Raw genomic sequence first — 8,318 nt, 5'->3', positions numbered from 1 at the left:
AAAAAGTATATATTTATAATAAATGAAAAGTATGTACGTAAATATATATTATAAAAATGTATGAACAATTTGAAATTATTAATATTAAAATATTTTAATATAGATAATAATACATAAGATGATAATATATGAATTTAAACCCAATAAATAAACAAAATAAAATAAAAACTTGAGATAAATACTAGTCAATCTAAAATAGTTTAAGATAAAACAATATACAAAAGAAAATCTTAAACAATAAAAGAAACAGTTTTTATAAAATATATGAAAAATTTTAATGCAAAACAATTTCAAATAAATGATAAATATAAAGGCTTAGAACAAATAATGATAAAATAGCATATATAAAAAAAAGTTAAACATATTAAGGACGTGATTGAAACAGAATTAAAAAACGGGTCTTAAACTGCAAATACATGAAACAGGTGGCTAGGGGGACCGAAATTAATTACGCTGAGGACTTGGGGGACTGATTGCGAAATATTCCCCGTCCCTAATGCGCGTTGGTCTGTACAGGACCAGATTGAATCAGGCGCAAAATTCTGTGGCCGAAATTAAAAGAAATAAAATGTTGCATTAAATGTGCCGCAGGATTGGAGGGACCAAAGGCGTAAATTACCCACCAGGGTAAGCATGCACAGGTCTTCCTCCTCCAAACGGCGCCGTTTTAATCAACATAAGAGCTAAAAAAATTTACATTTTTTTGCAGTTTCATTTTTGCTGCAAAGAACACAAAAAAATAAAAGAAGGGAGAATCCCTTTTCTCTGCTAGGGTTCCAAGGCTAGGAACCCCCACCGCCGTCGCTCTTCCCCACACTGATATGTAGCCGAAGCTACCACTAAAATGTAGCCGAAGCTACCACTGATCAATAACACTGGAAATGTCCACGGGCCTGCTCACACAAGCTGTCAGGTGTCTGCAACACATGCTAGATCACCCAGCACCCGGGACTCACTGTAACACTGTAACACTGATCTCTAGTGACATGTCACTTGTATCCACTTCTATTCCTAAGTTCAACAAGGAATTTACACTTAACACTTTATTTTCAACACTTTATCACTTGAATAATTCATGAACAATTTTCCTTCCACATTCAATATTAATTCACATATCAAATATAATTTACAATTTATAAAAATATAACTATTATTTACACGTAACTTACCTCGGATGCAAAACGACTATTTTTGTAAATTAGTCGATAACCTTCTCTTTCCCCGATCACTTCCACTATTTCTTCTTTCTTGATCTATATTAACACAATTTAATGCATTTTATAAATATTCCATTCAAATACAACTCATACACAATATTTTGACGAACTTACATTTTTTTCCCATAACTTTTCAAAAATTCCACTTTTGTCCCAAAGCTTGTAAAAATAAAATTCACTAAATTCTTAAATTTCAAATTTCACTAAATCATATTTCATGCTCATAACAGCCCCCAATTTCACAAAATCAAAACGTCATGCACACTTTACCATCTTTCACAATTTAGTCCTTTTTCAACATTTTCATTGAAATTCATCTAGTAAAACTTGTAATTAACACTTCAAACATTCATTATCTAACATCACTAATTAATTTACAATTATATCATGAATGGGTCAATTTTTAAACTTTAATTTCATTTAAATTAAATGGTAGAAACATGAAATTCAAGCTTCAATAAGCATAAAAATACGAAAATAATTAAAAACGGGGCAGGAAATCACTTACAATTGAGCTTAGAAAAATCAAGAACCCTAGCTATGGTGACATGAATTTTTTTTTGGCAGCAAACGTCTGATTTTGAAGAATATGGACACTTATTTTCACTTTATTTTGTCTTTTTCTCAATTTGGACAAAAATGCCCTTGACCCATTACTTGGATATTTTTCTAGAATGACCCTTTTGTGTCCATATCACTAATTTATGGTCTAATTTCCAAATAAACACTTCCAAATTCATGCAATAATTCAATTAAGTCATTTAATCACTAATTAGACACACTTTGCATTTTTCTCAATTTAGTCCTAAAAATTTAATTAGGCACTAAATCATTAAAATTTCCTATCCATATTTTCACACAATATTTCAATCATTCGAAAATTAATAAAACTTTATAAAATTAAACTATTTCACTTCAGATTTGTGGTTACGAAACCACTATTCCGATTAGGCCCTATTTCAGGCTATCACAACAGGTATACCTATTTATGGGTGGGCTGCTCCCCAAGCCCGAAGGCCTACCCAAAATTTGGGAGGGTTTAGGTAAAAATATTAGGCTCAACCTTTTTTTAAGTTTATAATATTTTATATAATGTTATTCTTTATATATTATGTAATTTAGAACACATTAAAAAAATAAATCTATACTAAATATATAATATTACTCTAATGTAAACATTAAAGTAATATTAAGATGACTATATAAAAATTTTTAATAAATAAAAAATATATAAAATTATTAAATATTAAAATAAAATAAAATAAAATAATTATTTTTAAAATTAAAAAATATAATATGGATGGGCCTAAAATGGATTTGGGTTAGTCTTTTGCAAATATGGACGGATTTAGTAAAAAATTTAGGCTTATATTTTGGTCGGGTCAAGCTTGGGCAAGCATAAAGTATGTTAATATCATGTTTAGGCCTGGCCCAAACCGACTCATGAGTATCTCTAATGACATGTATGACTCTTTGGAATGGTTATGACAAAAAAATTTCTTTATTATAAATCCTAAAAAATAATATTATAGAAATAATTTTGTATATTTTATAAAGTTATAAAAATATTATTTAAATTCTAAAAAATTAAAGTTATGATAAAAATACTGTTATAAAAATAATTTACATGTTATAAAAGTTTTATAATATATTATTTATAAAAATTATGGTCAAGTATGAATATAATTTATTTATGTGTCATTACTATATATTATAAAATAATATACTTATTCACAAAAAATATTATACTTTTTGTCGTAATTTATTTATAAAAAATTAAAATTAATGGCAAAAATAATATTATTTATAAAAAGTATTATGAAAGTTTTGGGCAATTTATATTTTTTTAAAATTTGAAATACTATAAATATTATATTTTAACTTATTTTATGCATTATAAAAAATTTATATAATCTATCATAAGTCTTTCTCCAAATTAAGTATATATAAGTTTTATAATTAGAACTATAAATTATCTGAACTGTGAAGTTAAATATTATAAAGTCAATACTAATTATGTAGATTTAGGGATTTTTACGGATTAAAATACTAAGTGAAAAAAATGCGTAATATAGATTGATAATGACAGATGAAGTCTAGGTCAATTCTTTCTTAAGTATTGTCTCGCTTCTTGGTTGTTAATCATTTATTTTCTGTCGTGTTCTTTAGTTAGTTAATTTTAATTTTAATAAATCACTCCAAATTTTCGGTTAAATAATAGAAAATGGGTAATTACTGGTACTTTTAGTCTTCGTGGGAACGAAATCTTTGCTCACCGTAGTTATACTATTAATTGATAGGTGCACTTGTCTCTGTCGAATTTTTAATTGGTTTACAATTGCATCACAAATATAAAAAAAAATTACAATGTAATTATATTTTGTCAACCAAACACATTTAAAAAATTATAATTCTTTATAATTATAAAGAAGTATAATTATTATCCTGAAAATTATATTTGTATTGCGTTGCAGAATTAAAACCTAAATCCTTGCTAGTTGCTACTCTTTGACTCTACTTAGTGCAACCATTTAATATAGGCCTGTAGAGTTCATGCAATATTAGTGCACAAAATTGTTGCAGAATTAATGTTCATATACTAGGGTTGTATTTACTGACTAGACTTCATGTATTAATATAGGCACATAATCAATGTTCAGATTTCATCTATTAATGCAAATAATTATTCATTTTGGGGACTCTAGTTATCTTTAATTTAATTATTTGATTGAAACCCATCTCTATTTTTCTTCTGGAATAATCAGTATGTCATTTTAAAATTTTATTAGATTATGATATATTGGTGAAAAAATTTATGTAAAAATTATATTTATTAAAAATTACGTTAAAAACAATATAAGTAATGTAAATTTATTAAAATTTATTTTTAACAATTTTATTATTTTAAATTTCTATTTTTAATGGTTTTAATTTTTAAATATGTGTTTTAGGTTTTTATTTTCACAGTATTTTAAATGTGTTTTAAATATTATTTAATTTAATATTTAAATCTATTTTTATAGATTTTGTAATTTTAGAAATTTGGTTAATATTTTAATTTTTTACAAATTCTTTTTAATTTGATTTTGTTTTTATAGAAGTATTTAAATTTATTTTTAAAAATTATTTAAATCTATTTTTAATGTATTAAATTTTAATTTTAAAAAAAAAATAATACTACATCTACCTTATGCATATTGACATGCAGACTGCGAATACTCGTATGAACATGCTTTGCATGACATACTTAGACGACAACAATCAGAACAACCATGGTTGGAGTTTAGAAACTCACCTAAAGCTTCATCGTTTTCACAACTTAGCTTTCTCGAACGCCAAAGCTTACATTCTCTTGACAACAGCTTGTTGGTTTCCTACTTTTCCATCTCCATCCTCATAGAGTCTGCTCCATGCAGACCCTTCCATGGCTATTCACTCTTCAAGCTATTGAAGAAGATGAAGAATAGAAGAAAATGAAACAAATTCGGGAAGGAAATCATCCTTGGGAAGCTATTTTCCAACTACTTATAGTTCTTCTCGCACTAATACCAACCTTATAAGAACCATCCATTTCTAATAATGTTGTCCCCCACTAAGGAACCGACTGGTTCCATTCTAATCGAACCAGATTTGGTTTTCAACCATGTCTAGTTTAGTTTCTAACTTTCCTGTTCCTTTTAATAGAGGCTACCAACCTGTGGTCTTTTTCAATTTAATCCTTCAATTATTTTAAGTTTTTGGGTCAATTGGAAACCGAGTGTTATTGGGTGAGTACCTCATCAGTTCTTTCTCTATCAAGAGTGCCCATAGGGTGATTAAGAAAAGTTCGTGGAATTTGAGGGAGGATGCATGGAACGTGCTGTGGAAATTTCAGGGACCTCAGAGGGTTTAGGTTTTCATTTGGCTGGCTTTCAAGCAACGATTGCTTACTCAAGTGGAGTGGCTAAGGCGTGACATTAGGATTGATGAACATTGTATGAATTGTGGGTATGCTTTGGAGGATATACTTTATACCATTAGAGACTATAGTGTAGTGGATGGTGTCTGGTCGTAGATCGTTCCAGTTGAGGAGCATGGATGCTTTTTTTCCAGGAGCTTGCAGGAGTGACTTGTGTCTAATTTGCAGACTCGTCAAAAAATTTCCTTGGGAGGGGTTTATTGGCCATGTTTTTTTGGCCTAGTTGCATGGCGTATATGGAAGAACAAGAATACCTACATTTTTCAGGGAGTGTCGTGGAGTGTAGAAGAAATTATCAAATGTTCGTATAGTTGGGCACAACAGTATGTTTCTATTTGCAAGGTAAGTTCCACTGTGAGGCAAGTTGTAAGGGGGAGTCCATTTGGACAGGTAGTTAGATACGAATAAAATCTGATGGTGTTGTTAAGGTGGATTCAGGGTATGCTGTTGCAGGAGGAGTTTTGAGGGATCAACATGGGGAGTGGATTCTTGGTTTTAACCAACGTTTCGAGAAATGTTCAGTCTTCGATGCTAAATTATGGGGAAGTTTAGATGGCTTGACACTGTTGCAAACCAGAAATTGCGATAGAGTGTTGGTGTAGATGAACATCTTGGAGGTTATTGTGGCTATCTAGGAATATACTTCGAAGACTTCAAGCTCGACGTTAATCAGGTGAATGCATCAGCTCCTAGAGAATGTGGGGAATTGGATGCTAGAACATGTCCCTAGAGAATAAAACGGAGAAGCCGACAGAATAACCAAAATGGCGTTTGATAGAGAGGAATGATTGCAGTCGTTTGTAGTAAGTCCTTTTGTTTTAATTTAGTTGGTTGTAATCCTTTCGTTTGTTCTTCACCAAAAAAAAATTATTTAAATTAGATTGTAAATGTATTGATTATTATTAATTTAATTCTCATTAAAGTTACAAATTTGTATTTCTATAAATGGAGGTTTTGTTAAGCCTAAAGAATAAAAATATGCATTGCTAGAATCATAATATTACGTTTTGTTCTTTAATCAATAAAAGAAAGGTGGATTAAACTTTCTCGCATTTTAACTTAATTCCTTTCATCTTTTTGTTAGTGTGGCTTATGTTGGAGTTAAGTTCACTTCTTTTTTTCTATTTAAAGCAAATTTGATAGATGTGGTACAGATGAAGTGGGGCGAAGTCAACAATTCGTTATGGGAGCAAAATAAAATTTTAAAAATTTAGGATCAAATGTAAAATAAATTTTTAAGAAGAGTAGTATAAATTAAATATTATTAATTAAAAGGACTAAAATTGATATGCTGTTGACTCGTTGCCCATTAGGACAACTCTTTTTACTTTTGAATTTTTGTTAAATTTTGGCATTTAAATTTTAATGTTTTAACTCTACGAAATTTAAAATTAGTTTTCCTTTAATGGCACATTTCTTTTCCAAATATCAATTTAGAATATTAGAATCTGAAAATATCAAAATTATATATAAACTTTGATTCAATATGCGATGTCATGTGAGAAATTTGATTTGCAGAATTTTATATGATAACTTTTATTTGATCCAAATTTCATAAATCACAAACAATGTTATCGAGTTAGTGCCATTTTATGTTAATATATATATTGCATGCACAGACAATGATATTAATCTAATATGAAAATCAATCTATATATTCATTTCTTTAAATGTGTAGAATTAAATCAAAATCAAAGCTTTTATGTACACATATGATCAACAATTCAAGGTTTTTTTTTTGTTGAAACCAGGGTATCCACCACCGGTAGGAATGACTAATTCCCTCACTGCAAGTGCTCTTCGGATAGGTAAATAGTTGACCATGAAATATGCTCCATTTTCATGAGCGGAAATTAAAACCTCAACCACATAATTAAAGGATAAAGTGAGCAATTATACCATCATACCTCATAATTATAATTGTACCAAATATATAGTTACATATTAAAGTAATATTCATGTATGAATTTGATATTTATCCTTTTAAAACTATTATATTTATTTATGATTTTAAGATTTAAATTTTGTCCCTTCAGCATTTGCAAATCTGGTGTTTGGCTGTTTAACTGTTAAGATATATTTACAACTTCTATTTTTAAATTATTTAAAAAAAAACCCTTAAGTTCGGGCCTTGTATTTTCTCCGTAATTGAGTTATACGTTCATTCAATGATTTATTTTTATTTAAAATTATTGTTTAATTATACTTTTTTCATTAAATATATATACCTAAAACAAATTCCAGATCAATTTCTTTTTGGTATTTCCATTTGTAAAAACAGTATTATATTGGATAAAATAATCTGTAATTTTAAATTTTTGAGGGAGAAGAGAAAGAGATGTTATCCTAGTGGTGGGGTAAGTTTTTTTATTATATAAATAAATTAACCAATTGGTGTCAAATGAAACACAAACAAAGTGTTGGGAATCTGACTTTTTGTTCTAAAAATAATGACTAAAAGACAGGTTCAAATTTACAATCTGACATCAAGCAAGGACCCAATCACTGCATCATCGACAACATCCCTCATCGAAAGAGGAACAACGATATAGATTGTATATAAAGCAAAAATGGATAAACCAATGTCACGACCTTACTTGAACAGGATCTGTTCTATAGGCTCGTACTTCTGTTACCTTTAGCACAAAGGTGACAGGATTCCAAGTTTGGTTGATGAACTGAGACTGTGCGATCAGAGCGTGATTATTGGTCTTGCCTTCCTGTTGATGGTTGGCTTTGGCTGCAGAGGATCGTTCTTATCCAGCTTGGTCTGGCTGAGATGGTCACACAGTTGTCTGACAAACTACATATTTCTTTTTTTTCCCCGCTGCTGCGACGATAGAGTAAGGATAGCTTAGAAATCTTGGAGAGGAGTAAATTAACTGGACTCAAAACTCACCTGAAAAAACATCAGACAGTCAGTTGGAAGAGAGAAATAAGATCCATGAATGAGAAAAAGACATTTTTGAGAGCACAAAGAATGTCACACTATTACAACAGATTCTAACCCTTTTCTTCACAAAACCAAAAAAAATATGCAATGCCGACGTTTCATGTAATCATCCACTCGCAGCTCTTATATTTATGTAGTTATTGTTCAATTTCTGGCTTTTCTGAATTGGGAGTTCTTTGCTACAGATGCT

General features: G+C 29.4%; 1 non-coding gene across 1 annotated transcript; it reads left to right on the top strand.

Moving 5' to 3' along the window:
• The first annotated feature begins 7,762 nt into the window (after positions 1 to 7,762).
• Positions 7,763 to 7,980, top strand: LOC128034405 (small nucleolar RNA U3). The gene has a single exon (XR_008190529.1). It is a non-coding gene; the product is annotated as a small nucleolar RNA U3 (small nucleolar RNA).
• The last annotated feature ends 338 nt before the right edge of the window (positions 7,981 to 8,318 follow it).

This window comes from Gossypium raimondii, chromosome 10, assembly GCF_025698545.1.
Source record: "Gossypium raimondii isolate GPD5lz chromosome 10, ASM2569854v1, whole genome shotgun sequence".
Taxonomy (NCBI): Eukaryota; Viridiplantae; Streptophyta; class Magnoliopsida; order Malvales; family Malvaceae; genus Gossypium; species Gossypium raimondii.
Note: the sequence above shows the minus strand (reverse complement) of the source record. Positions and strands in the feature narration are given on the sequence as shown.